The sequence below is a fragment of the Numida meleagris genome, chromosome 1, assembly GCF_002078875.1.
Source record: "Numida meleagris isolate 19003 breed g44 Domestic line chromosome 1, NumMel1.0, whole genome shotgun sequence".
NCBI classification, from domain to species: domain Eukaryota; kingdom Metazoa; phylum Chordata; class Aves; order Galliformes; family Numididae; genus Numida; species Numida meleagris.
In genome coordinates this window covers 125,777,782-125,795,447 of record NC_034409.1, presented here as the reverse complement: position 1 = coordinate 125,795,447, position 17,666 = coordinate 125,777,782, and the positions used below count along the sequence as shown (strand labels likewise).

Sequence of the window (17,666 nt, the reverse complement as noted above, 5' to 3'; positions counted from 1 at the left end):
TCCCCTCCCCTCCCCCTTTCTAGAATAAAAACAAGCAAACTCAGTTTACTCTCATTTTCTACTTGGTATTTGTTTCCTTTATGCCTTATGTGTAATCCCCTGTGGGCTTCAACTCTTCCACTCTTTTCCTTTTAGGAAGCTTGTTTGTAGGGACTACCCCATTAGGATGTGTGGACTAAAAGGTAATCAATTATGTGACAGTGGGCTCTACTTATTTGGAGCACACAAAAGTATCCTAGCTATTCTATTTTCTTTTTTTAAAAAATCTTCTGTCTGATAATGGCTTCCCTTTATTTTTTTTTTCTTTTCCTTTTCCAATTTTCCCATTTTTCTTTTTCCTACCCCCTTTTCTTTTTCCTTTGTTTTTGAAGATATTCTATGTTGCATCAAAGCTGCTTCCAGCTCAGAGTCTTTTTAGTCCTTAGAATTCAGCCAGTCTTTTTACTCCCAGGAGAATTATAAGAAACTTGATTAAGCCAACATATGGAGTAAAGACTTGGAGGTAATTTGAATGAAACACTCTCACAAGCTCACCCAAAATGAGGAGGTTGGTTGGGCTTTCCACATGCTTTTATAGCTGTTTATGAAGCAGCCCAAGCTCATTAGTTCTGCTAGGTGTATATCAAATGGGTTTCTGTATCTTTCCTGACAAGTTGTGAGTGTCTCTAGTTCTCAACAGTAAAAAACATAATAGGAGTGAGCAGTTGTAATATGATAGAGTGTTCCTCTACCACTGATAGCATTTTTCCATTTGTTGCCAAAAGGATTGTTTTGAAAGTGAATTTTTACAGTGAGTAGAAGTGACATCCTCCAAAGGCATGAGATGGAAAAAGTACTTTACAGAAATATATTGGCAAGAAAGATTAATAAAACAAAACAAAAACACATTTAGCAGGGCTTTGAGAAATTTAGACAAAACTCAATCACATTTATTTATTTTTTTACAAAGAAATGGGTTTATAATCACAGAAAAAAAAAATGTAACAGCATATTCCAGTGCAGTTTGTCCAAAATGAAATATATATATAATTGAAAATTATAGAAGTATTTTGTATTGCTTTTTTTATTGCTTGTAAAGTTTCCCTATTTTGAAACTGAAAGAAAAAAGATAATGTTGGTGTTTTTTAATTTTCTCATGCAACATTTTATTAATATTATTCATCAGATTATGCCAAAAAATTAATGAGAAAACTGGTGATAGGATGTTGGCATGGTGCTAGGAAACATCCCAGCACTTTTTGCAAATATATATCAAGTAAACAGTACAAAGCCAAGGGGAAAATCTTTGTTCAGTGATTAAACCAAAAGGAAAAGAAATATTTTCAATCAGTCCAAATTTTATTTTGCCCTGAATTACTTTGAAATAGACTTTTAAATAGAGCTGTAATATCAAAAATGAAACCCAGGAACCACAAATGAAATATTTCAGCTTTTCACAGTCTCGCTCCACTTTTGCTGAATTAGTTCTGAATCTGCATTTTTAAATAATAATTTCGATCAGTCCTAGTCTATCATTTTTTATTATTTTTTTTTACTAAATGCAAAAATTCTCAAAAAAATATAGCATTCCAAGCAGCACTCATATACACATATAATGCTTTGGTCCTTCTCTTGAGATCCTTTATCAAAGCAGGCACAGGGGGAATCATGGTATGCATACCCTGAAAGCTGTCCTGTTCCCTCGTTCTACTACAAGATCAAAACTCCCACCTGCCCCTCCCAGGTTCCTTCTCTCAGCTCACTGGACTGGATTTCATGTAAGAAAGTCAGCAGCCTTGCAGCATGGAAGAGCTACAGTAAGAAGAATGAGGAATAAGCAGAAATGAGGTTTGAAGTGGAAGAGTGAAAAAGCGGTAGCTGTTGATGGGAAGGGGCTGGAGGCAAACCAGCAGAATGGCCTGAGTGCAGGAGATACCACCGGGCAGGGAAAGTGAGACCATTTTTCACCTTCATCCTACAGGACCAAGACCCTATTTACAGCAATTTAAGAAATTGTTTTCATTTTTGTATGCTACCGCTAGGGATTGTAGGGACACAGGCAGGATCACTGTGAATTCTGATGATGCACCTTGAGCCCTACACCTATGGCTGAACAGTAAGTCAGGTGGTGAGACCCTAGATAGTGCTGAGAGCACACACAGAGAGAGGATCAATTTTGGTGTGTGAGATCTGAGTTTTTTGAAAAGCCAAGCAGCTGTCAGATGTCCAGAAAGAGGAAAAGGCTTAGGTTCTTCATTGTAACTTGCTTTTCTGGGGAATGTCCATCTGCTAGCTGTGGGAAGGTTTTTGCCTAAGTGGTTTCTTATTATGAGGAACTTGTCACACAGGAATGAGGAAATGGCAATGCACTGGCTGCTGAGTACAGAAGCAAGGACCTGCTCTGCTGCAGGCAGGCAGGTATGGTAGAGCCTGGTGGGCATGGGAGCCCTGGGCATCAGTAAAGATACTGGAAAGCAGTGATGAACCCTGCGAGCCCAACAGATCTATTCCATTTCTTGTGCTACTTTCCAGCCAGCATGCTGCATCTGTATGGAGCCGAGGTTGAACTCCTCCATCTCTTCTTGCCATTAGTGTGGATTCACTTCCTTGTCATATTTTAAGCCACTGGCTACCAAGTGTGTCATCTGGCTCAATTTCTCTTACAGCCTGCACAGGTTTCACAAGTCTGAACATAACCTCTTGTTTTGTAAGAACTCCCACCAGCTGAGTAGAAGTAGTTTCATAACAAGGACTTACATTTGCATAGTCTTCCCCATAATCCATCCTGCACAATCAGAAACTAATGCCGTGTCATATTAAATCCTGCAGTGGCTGTGTCACATCTGAACTTGTTACAGGCTAAACATATCAAGACGCTTTTATAAATAACATCAAAAGGTCTGGGAATGTTGACTTACCCTTTTGGTCCCAAAACAAAATTAACACAAAGAAACATAATCCATTCCTTAAAACCATGTTTATTTCTTGTATGGACTAATTGCAAGTTTGATCTGCATCACGAGGGAACTGTAAAGGAAAAATTGACCTTTTCTTTCTTTTGGAGAACAAAGTTGCTATCCCCAGATGAAAATGAGCTTCTCAAGAGAGTTAATTATCAAAATCATCTGTAATATATTAGCCCTTGATTCACTCATGCAGCACAATTGTTACAAAGAAGTATCAGCTGATGTTAATGAATAGTTTTATTGTTTGATCAGTCAAGAGCTTGATGCAATTCTGAAGTACAGAGGTTTTGGGTTTTTTTTTGTTAGTAACAAAGCACAATACTGCTTGATCTGCAATTACAAAAGCCTGGAAAAGTGAGAGAGGAGCTTTGGGTGGGTGGTGGGGGGATACTGATAGGAACAACACCATAACAGCACAAGTCTGGGAAAGTTCTCTGAACTACATGATGTAATGGTTGGGAAATATTAAGAGATGTATTAGGACTGTCTGAAAGCCACTGATTTTTTTTTTGTTCCTGCTTTTTTATAGACATAGTTGTTCCCTTTGTGCCTAACCTAACCCTTCAATACCAGCGAGTAAGTGAAACAGGCTGAAGGCAGTGGCTAATTAAAACTATACCATCCTTTGTACTGGCAATTATGTTCTGTCCATGCTGTCATATTTTTAAACTGAGATTCAGATCCCCCCCTAAAAACAACACAGGGATATAGTAATGAGCTTGGAAAAATGGAACAAAAGCCATCTATGCTGATATGCTCTTTCAATGGTTAATCACAATTTGTGTTTTTCACTCAGAAAAACAACTGCTCCCAACTCACAAGTCAGCTGATCAACTTTGTATTTTTATGTTGTAAAGAGTAACTTCTTAGAATTTCATAACTGAAGTAAACATATATCTTTATCAGTGTTGAATCTGCTGTTTGATATCCAGATGTATTTTTATGTTTGATATACAAATGTAGCAGAATTATGTGACTCAGAATTTGTGAAAATAAGCAAAATAATTGATACCTTTCTCCCGTTCTATTATAGGAGAGGTTCTTGCTCTTCTAGAACCTAGAGAAGGAAATAGTGCTATAATATAACATTAATGTAGCAGGCAGCAGATTTACAACAAAGAAAGTAATTTTTTTCTTTCACCAGGTAATTAATTTATGGAACTGCAGTGATTTCATACTGATGGGCAGCTCAGTTCCACCACCATTTCACTCTTTTGCTCCCCCTTGAAAGGATGAGGAGGGGAGAAAATGTGATGAAAAAAAGCTTGTGGGTTGAGATAAGGACAGGAAGATAGTTCACCAATTACTATCATGGCCAAAACACACACAGTATAAGGGAGATTAATGTAATCTATTTCCTATTTCTAACAGACTAGAGCAACAAGAACTAAAAGCAAACTGAAAACACCTCTATCTGCTCCGTGCCTGGAGCACCTCTTGCGGCACTGACCTCGGTGCCCACAGGGCCACTTCTCTCCCACCTCTCCCCCCTCTCTCCCAGCTGCTGTAGCACAGCAGTGTTCCCCCTCCTTAAATCCACTCTCCCAGAGCACACCCAGTGCCGCGTCCCTTTGGAGCAGCTGCAGCTGCTCTGCTCCAAAGTGGGGGACTGCTGGGCTCTGCTCACAGAGGACACCATAACAGCCCTCTGCTACCATGACTTACTTAAGCTCAGCGCAGGAGTTCATCACTACAGAATTTTGTGGAGTCCAAAGACTTAAATGGCTTAGAAGCATTAGAAATTTTTTTGTGGAGAATGTATCCATCAGTGTCTTTTTAATATGGCTTTCCTGTCTCAGCTGCTGGCTCAGAAATTCCCTGAACAGCTGGCTGCTGAGAAATGGTAGACAAATTGACTGACAGATCTCTCTGTACTTTCTGTGTTTTAAAATTTTTTATGTTTTGGTGTGTGCTACTGTTCATTGGTGGAAAAATTATAATGGGCTAAATGGATTTTTTTGTCTTTCACATTGTGATTGATAGCCCCCATGTTGTGTTATGAGGCGAGGGAGCACAGAGCTGCAAAATCCTAAACCTGACCAGCAAGAGCTTATCCCACTTAAGAGTCTCATAAAATAGTTTTGTGCAGATATAATTTGCCGACCTTCTCCAGCATGCCAAGTGTATTAGACGTGGGCTTGGATTTGGGAGGATTCAGTGTCTTTCTGCTCTGACAACAGCTTGTTGAGTGATGGAATCATAGCATCATAAAATGGCTTAGGTTGGAAGGGACCTTAAGGATCATCACATTCTGCGTATCTCAGTTGCTCTGTGTCTTCACATGGGGCTAGGGAGTGCAGACCTGCAAATAGGTATCATCTTGTTAAAAATACACACAAAAGATCCTTCATTTCTATTATAATGTTAGTTATTATGTTCTCTGCAGTAGGCCACTTTTTTTTTTTTTTTTTTTTTTTTTGGTGGAAAAATTCATGCCTGTATAGAAAATGAGTCTATTCTGAGCTTTAAGCTCACCAAATACTCACTTTATTTTAGTGCCTCCTTGGAGTTGCTGGAATCACATCTGCAGAAATGTGGGACATAAAGGCACTCAGTCATCTCTCTTTTCTCCAATCTGAGTTCTTTTTCCTGGTCCTACTTTTAAAATCCATTTTAGCACAGCTTAACAAAATATTTTTTGTCATTCTCTTTCGTTAATTCCCTCCCCTTGGTATGCCTCTTACTGTGTTTCTTTCAAACTCTGTCTCACTCCGTTATCTTTCTCCCCACCCCTCCACCCTGTTTTGTCACTGAAGACGTGACTTCCAGCATGGCATGCCCCAGCTCTGCCCCGTGCCTAGGGTAGCTCAAGCTGCCGTTCCGGCCGCTGAGGCCGGGCTCCAGCTGTCCTCAGGCTGCCGCATCCCATGGCTCTGCAGGAGCAGCAGCACCCTCTGCTGGGCTAAGGCATGAGCTGGATTTGGGGTCTTCCTACAGCGTGAAGCAAACCTTTATAGGGGACTTCTTTCTGAAAGGTTGACACTTTCTCTTGTGTGCATTTCTCCTCTGTGTTACCTCTCCTGTGTTTTCTAGAGATGGAGAAGACTCTTCAATTGCTTAAAACAGAGCTGGAAGAGAACTTGAAGTAACAATGCGTTGCATAGTTGGGCTTTATGGTCATTTTTTGGGTTAGATCCTTGCTGTGGAATGGAAGGCTTTCCAGCTTTTCTGTGGGAAGACTCAGAGAAAGAAACAGCAAAGCTCAGAGAAGGAAATGTACTAAGAATCATTTTAAGAGCTTTTATATTTTTGTCTAAGCATATTTTGGAGATTATAGGAAAATATTTTCCCACATAAAATCAAGCAGGATAGAAAAATCTGAAAGGTTACTTTGTCCATATAATATCAAACACTTTAAATTTGCATGAAGAATTAAAAGAGGGAAATGAATGGAGCTAAGGCAGAGATAAAGCTTTTAGAAATTCTAAAGCAAAATTTTAATTAAAAATGTGTAATGAAAAGACGCTAAGGATTTGTGAATGCCTCACTATTCAGCAATTGTTAATCTCTAAGGAGCCGTTTGTGATGCTTCAGGAATTAATGTAGTAAGTGCAGTGTAACCTGGGATGCCAGAAACTCAGTTACATTGCAAGTGTGTGTGGATCCACCTAGCTCCAGAGACAGACACTCCCTGTGATCTCCATAGCAAGAGCCCAGTGAGGGGCTCCCAGACTAGTGCTGCCTCAGAATACATTCTGAATAGCGCAGTGAAGCTTAGGTGCTTGTACCGTGATGTGAAGGCCAGGCCTCGGCTGGTGTGTGGAATGAGGAATGAAGATAAACTGAATACTTGAAGAAGAGAAATGTAGTCAAAAGAAAAGAAGTAGGAAACTGCTATGTGAAAAGTGGTGACTTAGTGGCCTAAAATGGCTTTACACCAGTCATTATTTGTGGTAAAGTACAGCCTCATTACCTATAAGTAATGCACTGAGATGATTGTTGACACCATAGAAGCGAGGGATACCATTCAGAGGGATGTGGACACACTTGAGAAGTGGGCACATGAGAATCTAATGAGATTCAACAAAGCCAAGTGCAAGGTGTTGCACTTGGGTTGAGGCAACCCCAGATATAAGCACAGGCTGGGAGAAGAACACATTAAGAGCAGCCCTGCAAAGAAGGACTCAGGAGTCCTGATGGATGAGAAGTTGGACATAAGCCAGCAGTGAGCACTTGCAGCATAGAAGACTAACAGTACGCTGGGCTGCATCAGGAGATGGGTGGCTAGCAGGGTGAGGGAGGTGATTGCCCCCATGCTCTGCCCTTGTGAGGCCCCAGCTGGAGTACTGTGTCCAGGCCTGAGGCCACCAGTACAGGAAGGATGTGGAGCTGTTGGAGCAGGTCCAGAGGAGGGCACAAATATGATCAAAGGGCTGGAGCACCTCTGCTATGAAGATAGGTTGAATCAGTTGGGCTTGTTCAAACAGGAGAAAAGAAGGCTCCAGGGAGACCTCATTGTGGTCTTCCACTATTTAAAGGGAGCTTACAAGCAGGAAGGGGACTGATTTTTTATATGGTATGGTAGTGATTGAACAAGGGCGAATGGCTTTAAACTAGAAGATGAGAGATTTAGGTTAGATATTAGGAAGAAATTCTTTACTCAGAGGGTGGTGAGGTCCTGGCATAGGCTGCCCAGAGAAGCTGTGGGTGCCCCATCCCTGCAGACACTCAAGGCCAGGTTGGATGGGGCCCTGGGCAGCCTGAGCTGGTGGGGGGCAGCCCTGCCCATGGCAGGAGGTTGGAACTAGGTGATCTTTAAGGTCCCCTCAAACCTAAGCCATTCTATGATTCTATGATGGCAAAAAGTTTATTCAGTGTCTGCCAGAGATGCTGAACACACATAGCTTATTTTGGTTTTGTTAGGACTTCTGAGTTTTCAGCATCTGAAATCAGTCAAAAAACACTTATTTCTTAACCCAAAAGTACACTGAGAACAGGAAATTAGGTTTCGTAAAGCCACAGATTCAGAAGCAAGTGAAGCTTTTCTAAATGTGACTCTGAGAATGTGTGCTCAAAGTCAGGCTAGGCATGAATATCATTTATTAGCACTATAGCAAAAACAGAATAAAACCACCACATGCACAGGATACTGACTGAGCCATAAGCAAGTGTTAGTTGTATTGAACGAGTTGTATCTGAGTGTTGCAGACACGATCTCTCAGGGGAAAGACTTGATCTGATACTAGAAAGATGCATACTATTGTAAGAAGACAAGATAAATGCATTAACAAAAGCAAGGTAAATAAAGTATAATAATAGGTGCATAAGATATCACAACAAATTGCAAAAGAACTCCCATTTGGTGTTATTAGAGCCCATCTAGAAAAAGAATATCCAAGAATGACAATAAACCGTAATGACAGAGAACTTAGGTTAGAGGAGAAGGAAGAAAATAATGTAAGAAGGAAAGAAAAATAGCACTAGATGTAAATTTGAGTGAAAGAATGAACAAAAATGAGAAGAGCAGACTACTTGAAGGTGTGCAATTGGCTTAACAAAGCTATTTGGAAAAAATACTATAATATTTGGATATAGTATTCAAAAGGTAATTTGAATGGTACCAAATGATACATGGAATGTTCAGTCTTTTAATTAAAGTAATAGCAATTTCTTATCAGGAATATAATACAAACTATCATCTATGTACTGAAAAGTGGTATTGATCGCTGTATATGATCAATTTTGGTCCTATAGATACTGTTCAAATGAATAAGCTTTAGAAATTGCAGAACTCATTTCTTGGAAAATTTGGCAGTATGACCAGTGCAACTGATGTGATACAATCTCTGCTAATATGTGATAGTTCTTTAAGTAGTTTATCTCATAAAGATTATACTTCATAGAAGTTCTGTGGCTCATTCAGAAGAGATCAATTTATAAATTGCTTATTCACATTAATGAAAAACCAGTGAGTCAAAGACAGTGTTTCAGTAAGCAAATGCTCAAAAGCTGTCTATTCCTACACAAACCATTGCATAAAAAGTGTGTATAAAGGAAACATCTCAAAGCTTGGTAATCTATTTCTAATGCTTTTATAATTTGCTTTTTCTTTCTGAAGTCTCTCTTGGAGTATATTTGTGCTTTACAATTTTTTTTCTGGGAGACAATTTTTGATAATTGCTGTCTGTCTGATTTCTAAAAGGACATTTTGGACTGCTGGTACAACGCCTTTCAGAGACCATTAGGAATGTCCTATCTAAATGCAGTTTCTGAAAAATACAGATTTCCATGAAAGGAAAATGAGTTTTCACTTCTGCATAGTCATTTCATTATAAACCTGTTAAAAAGCTTTCTGCATGCAACCCATAAATTATGATACAACACCTGAGGGAGCTGTAACTTGAATGCTTCACTTAGCTTTGGAAGGATGTTACAAAGCCAGAAAAGAGAGAACTTTGACCAGAGATGGATTTTTCATCTTGGTTACTCACTTAATAAAACAGTACAAAAATTGTAACGGTGTTTCATAGAATAGGTGGCTGGTTATTTATCTCCACTAGGCAGCAGGCCATTTATCATGATGCATAAATTGTTTCTCTCTTTTTAAATAAACAAATGCATAAAGAAAAAAACTGTGCTTCACAGATTCAAAATTGTGTTTTGTTTTCTGACTCTTCCAGGTCACTGTGTCCATTAACTTGTCAACAAGAATTTTGCCACTTTTTTCTATGGAGTGTATTTTTTCTCAGCAGATGAGAGCAGAAGAGAGCACCCTGACACAGTAAATGGCTACATAAGTCTGCAGACTGATCCCACTGCTGGGAGTGCTGTGATTCCCTCGTGTTTCTGTGTGTCTGGGCCACCCAAGAGAGAAGCACTGCAGGTGTTTCAAGCATGAACTCCCAGTCCTCTTGCCACTTCTGAAGCACTTCACTGGCTTGGATAACAGAGCACTGTAGTCAAAGGACCTAATATAAGTGAGAGACAAACACATTCTGGGAAGAATAGCTTTATTTGGCCAGTAGCCTAATCCATAAGGTAAGTCATCTCAGAATCTGGAAGAAAACAAAGGTCCCACCTGAAAAAGATTAATGCTGTTCTTCTGAGTGGGTCTTTGGCAATAATGTAAAGTGTCTATACACCATCTGCAGCCTTCTAGCAGTTTTAATGATAAAACCAAATGGATTCAACTTAAACAAGTAGATTTCCCCCCATATTGTATCTGACTATTTTTGCCAGCATGGATTATTATTAGGTACAAAAGGCTAATACTGCGGAACCACAAGGCCTCCTGCTGAGAAAGGTATCAAGGACACACAGATTTTATGCCCAGATAGCCATCTCAAACTGTTGGTAATTGGCAAAATAATTCCTTTGCTCACATTCTGAAGAGACAAAATTTTGCCTGAAAGGAGTAGGACCGTTCCACTACAGAATATGGGACGGGCTTCATGGAAACCTTCCTATGTTCAAGTAAGCCTTTGTATGTTCAATACACAAGCTGCAAAGGACAAACTAGCTAGAATCTCTTAAAATTTCCTGTGTCAGGGAACTTTCCCTGCTAGTCCAGAGACTTTACATTCCTGTATCATTTTTTTTTTGGACTCAAGTCTCTTGGGCTCTACCAGATTACAAAGTAAGCATCTCCTAGGGAGAAGAAAAGCAGCTCCTTATCATGTCATTGCTCAGACAACAGTTACTGGAGAGTTATTCTGTTTCCTTTATACAAATCTAATGGAATGAGCTAGGAGTAAGAAAAAGAAACAAGTTAATATGAGCAGCAAGTGTGAGGAACTTGTGTAGAATCCAGCAGATGCATGGCCAGAAGCTTTAAAGGCTAAAATAAAAGATCATGAGCATGAGTGAGCTCTGTGGCCCTGACATTATGAGACTGTCTGTCATTCTTGTGCTGCCATCAACCGAGGAGTCAGTTGTGGAGAAAAGATGGTGAATATGCCTTTACCAATCCATCGTTGCTTACTTGAGACAATGACTCCTGGGGGCATATGCTACTGTTTGTAAGAAAAGTTTTATCTGAAGTTATTGCCTGTTTTGAGTCTACTGAAGCCTGTGATAATTGCATGGGCACCCCTCCCATTATTTTTCATCCCTGTGTCATGTTTGCTTCTTCTTGGGTGGATTCCAAAAAGGAGGAGACAGTTAGAGCAAAGTATTTTTCCAAGAGCTGTAACTTGAAGGCAGAAGATAATGGTCATTATCTTGAGCAGTGTCATCTCTTCATTAAGGGAGACGGGAAATACACTAACAGGGAGTTGCAAACTCCTAGAAGAGACTCATAGCAATGTGGTTTGTTCAATGTGAAATGATGAAAACAGGCTGAAATCACTGCTAGAGGTTTAAGCATTCAGTCTGCCCTCGAGGAAATACATTGATGCCAGAAGTAAAATATAATTAGCAATTCTTCGTCTGATTTAAACACTTGTAGCCAGTAGTTGTGGCCTGATCTCATTTCGCTGTTGGAAAAGGTTGAAGGCACCTTTAAGATCATCTGGTTCCAACCTCCTGCCATGGGCAGGGCTGCCCCCCACCAGCTCAGGCTGCCCAGGGCCCCATACAACCTGGCCTTGAGCATCTCCAGGGATCGGGCACCCACAGCTTCTCTGGGCAGCTGTGCCAACGCCTCACCACCCTCTCAGCGAAAATTTTCCCCCTGACATCTAATTCAAATGTCTCCTTTTTTAGTTTAAAACCATTCCCCCTTGTCCTATTGCTATCTACCCATATGAAAAGTTGATTTGCTTTCTGTTCATAACCTTTGTAAGATCATCCAGGAGTCCTGAATTCAAATTTCTCCTTTTTGTAAGCTGTTGTTTATGCACTGAAGTTATTCATGGCTGTTCAATCTAAATGCTTTCTTATCATATGGTGTCTCATGAAATGCATTCCAAGTAAAAGCAAGAGGCAAGGCCATGCTGGAAAAAAACCAACACATTTCTTCTTCAGGAGAATTCCATGGACTATACTGATGTATGGAGAACGGCTACTTGGATTCTCTTTCAGATGCTTTCTTTCCACTCTCTGGAATTTACTGCCTGAACATCAAGATGTTTTCTCCATTTCATAATAGCAGCTGTTTTTTTTTTTTTTTTTTTTTTTAACTAAGTTTTATTTGCAAATAATCAGTTACGTTTGGAAGAGCAGAGGTTGCTAGGTATGTAAGAAATATTAGTCTGCCAGGGCTCCTTTATCTACACTATTTTTTCTAAGCAGTGTCCCTTCTCCTGCTTGCACTGCTGATGTCATTCACAGGCTTAGTCTTCCCTCTTACTGCCTGCAATCTTTCTGAGTGGGATCTTGCTGAATCCAACCTTGCTGTGGTTCATGCATATCTGTTCCGATTCTCCTATCTTACCAGCTAGTGGGTGACTTTACCTATGTCCTAACAGTTCTAGCTGTAGCTTTTCTTATCTGTGTACACCAGGTTCCTGCTTTTATCTATGAAATCTTTCATTTTATTTCCATTACTGCTTGTAATGCTGTAGCTACATCGTACAAGATATCTCAAAAAGGCTTTGTGTTTGTGTTTTTTATGTTTATAGATCCACTTGCTGGTTGGACCCACACTTACTCATCTGTTTATAGCATATGAGACTTCCTTTTTAATTTAGGTTACTAAACGAAGCTGCTTACTCTGTGACTATCTTAACTGCATTTTCAGGGTGCCCTTCATCTCATCACATCTCATTTCATCTCTTCTCATCTCACATAGACAGGGATTTAAGCCAGCTGAGATGAACTGCACTCTTATTTACTCTCATGTTGACATCTGAAATAAACTTTATTCATGTCACACCTTTAATATATTGGAACAACTGCCGTGTTTTCTTTAACTTTACCTTTTACAGACAACTGTAGCAGCAAATACTTTCTTGTGGCACCTTTTTCTTGTGATAGGATCATGCAGGGAACATTTGTTATTTGAATGTCTACTGAAGCCTGCCCTGTCCAAAACTTTTATTAGATTTTATATGGTCTTTCACTGAAAATGTAAAAATATTTTTGCATTTTGTAGGAATGTATCAGTTGTTCCAAAGATATGTATGTTAAATCTAAAAGACTGCATTCAGCAATGGCTCTTTCCAGATGTGTGTGATCAGTCATAATGGCCAAAGGTGACCGAGTGACACTGGGCTGCTCAAAAAGCATTCCCTGATAATGCTTTCTGAATGCATAAACACAATCTGTTTCTCTGGGTTGTCCTCAGAAGTTCTGTCACCTCTTTTCATTATTGCTGCACTTAAATTATTTTGCTTATTTCCAATTCAGCATCTCCATAAAGTACTGTAGGACAGATGTGCTGCTTATGTTTTATTTATTTTTCCTGTCTCTTTCATTCCCTTGGATGTCTGTACTAAGACATAATATGCTGCAAGTAGTATATAGTAAATAATAACAGAAACAGACTGCTTGTAAACTATTTTGTCTTCATTTGTGTGTTCTTTCTTTTTTTTTTTAAGATAATTCAGCACTTTTACACCACTTCCAGGCTCTAAGAACCTCTGATTTTTTCTCATTTCTTTAATTTTCAGACCATCTGCTTGATGCAGCTAGAGCTTCTGGACTTCCAGCCTGAATAGGTCGGAACTGATTTGTGTGACTGAATACTTTATCCTTTCCGGAATGACTCTTGTCAGTATGCTAACAAAGCCTTCCACAGATGTTCCTATGTACAGAGCTTTCAGGAAGATTGCCTGCTGTTTTAGTTGGAAGATATGGTCTACTACACTTATACAGTAATCTCTATTAAGTTATACTTTAAATAATGTTTAGTTTTTCTTGACAATTTTCTGTAGAATAGATACAGATACGTTTCAGCAAAGGTCAGTATTATGTCCCCTCTATAACCAGAGAAAGTAAAAGACAGAAAAATGAGGGACATTGTCTAAGACCACCTAAGGAGGAGATAGAGCAGTAGAGCTGGGAATGATATTAGTCCCGTGGCCTCTCCATTAGATCCCTCTACTGCCACACTATTTCATTAAAATGTATAAGATCTTAGTGCTCAGTCACATCTCAGGCATATGCCACTATAATTAAAATCTATCATATTGTATACAGTCACTGGAGTAATTTTGAACAGTTCACAGAAGGGTAGATTGTTGTGAGTCTGTGAAGTGTTTTATCAAAAAACATAAACATGCATTTACCAGGCATAATTACTGTGCTGAAAATAACTATCACACTTTCATTTGTGCTTCCTAGCTCTTTCTAGTGGAACTGTTAAACACCAGCGTCAATAGGTCTTTCAGATTTTCTTTACTTTAAACAGACTGCAAATGTGTTTTATCTAGTTATGCTAACAGCTGCTAGCAGGCCATGCATTATTGTTACGTCCATTATTATGAAAACTCAGCTTTCGTTTTTAAGTCTTTTTAAGAGTAGATATAAACTCTGTTAACAAATCAGCCCAGAAAGATGAGCTTTGCACCTGTTGTCCTCTCCTGCCAGAGAGCAAATAATGCTATCTGGAAGCCATCCCAGTGATTTGCTCATTGTCTGCCCAGGCACGTCTTTTCTCAAGAAGCCTTCAACCATATTGAGCAGACCAAATGTCAGTAGTGATTCATGCAGACTTAGAGTTTCCACGAGACAGAACCAGAAGGTTAACTAGCAAGCCTGACTCAGCAGGAGCAAAGCCAGAGCTCACTGTAGTAAAGGGGAAGAAGGGCAATGACACAAAATATGGAATGAAATACAGAATAGTGGTGAATTAAACAAAATCTTACATGGGTCACCAATTGACCACAGAATGAACTACCCACACAGACAGATAAGTATGTCCTAGGTAGTGAGGAATGTAATTTATATTAATTAAAATTATGTGAGACTTTGGAAAAACTCCTGCTAAAAGTCCTTCTTCAGGTTTGAGGCAATCTCAGGTACAAAAGATCAGGAGGAGACCTGTAATCTGTTCTGCATGATGCTGTTTTTAGAGGCTCTTAAACATGGGGTAGTCTGTAAAGAAACGCTTGGGTAGGCTAAGTGTATATGAAGATATCTTTCTCAGTGATGGGACAGGCTGAGTTTGTTGGGAGAAAAAAAGTAGAGGTCGTAGCAGGGTTCAGTGTCACAACATAATGCTGTGTTGGCAGAGGAACTGCTTGCATTACCTTCGGAGTGAAGAATGTCTCAACTCTGAAGCAGCTTAGCAGAAAATATCTGAAAGGTGAGGACAGTTCAAAGCACTTAACACGTGACAGAGACACAAACAACTGGTCTTCTACAAGATACCCTGAAGACAAATGGAGGCTGTTACAACTCCTCATTCATTTCACTACAGAAAACTTCCAGAAGCAGCCAAAGCAGCAGTCCTGTTGCTCACTGTATATCAGGTTCAACTTTTAACTTAGTGCTGCATCTCTGCATTGTACTGGTGTCTTAATGAAGGAATTAAAGACAATAAGACATTCTTACACAGTTCTCTGAAGTGTGAATCTGTCCTTGATGGAGTAGACTGGATTGTTGCCTATCTGGGCAGTTTATGTTGTGAATGGTCCTTCATGATATGGCAGGAAATGCTGCAGTCAAGAGGTGGATTAGAGACTGATTAATTATCATTATTATTATATTTATCAAAAAAACCAAGTGACTAAAGGCATCTGAGGGGAATCTAACCATGGCTGAATCAGATGGAAGTGCTCAGGACAGTGCCTATGTAATGAACTGCGTGATGAAGAAGCCAGTATGAGTCAGGCTTCATTGACTGTGAAGACACTGTGCTTTATTGCTTGCTGTAAAATGTGTGCTGCTTACTCTCTTTACAACTATGCTATCACAACTGTGAGGAATGTACAGACATATTGGATCTACTCTTCTGCTTGGTCCCATTTTTCCATCTAAGGAAATACAGTGGTAATTTAGGGAGATTTGGGATACTGGTTATTTAACTGTCACTGATCATTTTATTGCCAAGAGTGATTGCTATTTTCTTTTCCTCAATTACAGCTCCTAGTTAGACTTGAATCCAACAGTTATCAATCCTCACTTTGAATTACCACAGGCTGTTATAATAAAGAAATAACTGAAACTCCCAGTCACAAAACTGATGTCAGCCATGGGAACTCTGTAATTCTTTTCAAGAATCATTGAACGATCAAGCAACAAAATAATGGTGATAGTATAATAATAAAATAAGATAATGTCCTGATGTCACTGGTGAGTCCCCTAGGGTGGCTCTGTAGGGGAGCACAAGTGAGGCAAGATATTTCCTTCTCATAGAAGGCAGTAGAGGAGTGTCGGCGCTTGGTCCCGTTACAGAATTCCCCCAGTCAGTGTGGCATCAGAATAGCAAGTCTTCAGAATAGCAAGTTCATAGAATAGCAAGTTCTCTTAATAGCAAGTTCTCTGAATAGCAAGTTTTCTTTATTGTGTTTTACACACACCTTATATATCCTTCACTCGTAAGCAGTAAATCCACTCACGGTTAATTATCCTTAAGTTCTTCACAACAACGTAGATAACAAACAAAGGGTTGCTTAACTGTCCCAGAAGTGACCACATTAGCTGTGCATACTAAAGAGTATTCTGTTTACACCTTAGCCCTGTCTCCAGACTCCGGAGGCCTCATAGAGATAAGATCTATCAGAGTCTGTTGGGCTCTTTGTTGTTAAGTCTCCCCCCACAGAGGAGCCCCATTAAGAACAGGGAGGAAAAGAAGGACTTGCACCACGTAGTGTGCGTACGGAAACAGCTGTAGTATTCAGTGAAAAAAACATGAAGAAAACTGTAAAATTCATTCCCATGCTATGCTGACATGAATGCTTATACCAAAACTACGTTGTTTGAATGTGTTTGATCCGGTTTTGTTCTTACACTGACCAATGATTGTATTTTAGTATTTTTAATCTTGCAGACTTTTAGAACAAGTACTTTCTTTGTGCTCACTCTTCAGTTTAAGTACGTTCTCAATTACTAGGACACATGAAGTATTTGGAGTTGAGGGTTAGTTTGTTAAATAGTTAGACAAGGGTCAGAATTCAGTAGGATTACATTACACCCCTTCCTGAAAATAAGTAAAATTAGAGATTTTCATTCAGAAGAGATGCAAATGTAAGTCTGTCCACAAGGGGTCACCAAATACTGTGACATTACTTTAAAAAAAAATGCTTCAAAACAACCCTGAGAATGTTTCAGTTTCAGCTTTTCTCGATTCTGCAGGCCTATTGTTACAAACACAAAAAATAACCGATACTATCTGAAGGCTGGAATTAAGGTGGTCGCAGCTCATTCTTTCCTCGACTGTAATCTGTGATCAAATGATTTGGCTCTGTATGATAGCTGCAGCATGGTCTGTTCAGTCTTTCTGGAGTGTGTGGTTGTATAAGGAGATTTGATTCATGTAGAAGTAGCTTGCTCTTTCTGATTGGATTATTTTCAGGAAATATTGCTCTCTGTGGGAGGCATGTGGTTTCAAAAGGAGTGTGCTGGATATGCACAGGTGTATGCTGGTATGGGTCCAGCTTTGACTGCAGCAAACTGAGCCAGAACGGGGGAGGGAGCCCAGAGAAATTATTCCTGCCCACAGAAGGGCTGATCATGCAGATAACAGCTGGGAGCCATAAGGAGTTTTACTAAATTAGAGCTACAACAGATACCTTCTGTTTCCAAACTAACAAAATAGAGGCTGTGAAAAGAGACCTGCCAAATAGTATCAGTTCTCTCTCTCTTTTATCGTTGCCTTTATTTACATGAGAGAAACTGCAGCAAGAAAAAATGGGAAGCAAGAATTTATGTCACAAATATTTGTGCTTTCACTGGAGC

The 17,666-nt window shown here is 39.6% G+C and overlaps 1 long non-coding RNA gene across 5 annotated transcripts in view; it reads left to right on the top strand.

The window, feature by feature from the left end:
- LOC110405660 overlaps positions 1–15,319 on the top strand; it is a 61,356-nt gene extending 46,037 nt beyond the window's left edge. For all 5 annotated transcript variants that reach the window (XR_002443039.1, XR_002443043.1, XR_002443042.1 and 2 more), the window contains 2 exons: positions 9,566–9,923; positions 13,436–15,319. This is a non-coding gene — a long non-coding RNA (uncharacterized LOC110405660). The remainder of the gene's footprint in view (positions 1–9,565; positions 9,924–13,435) is intronic.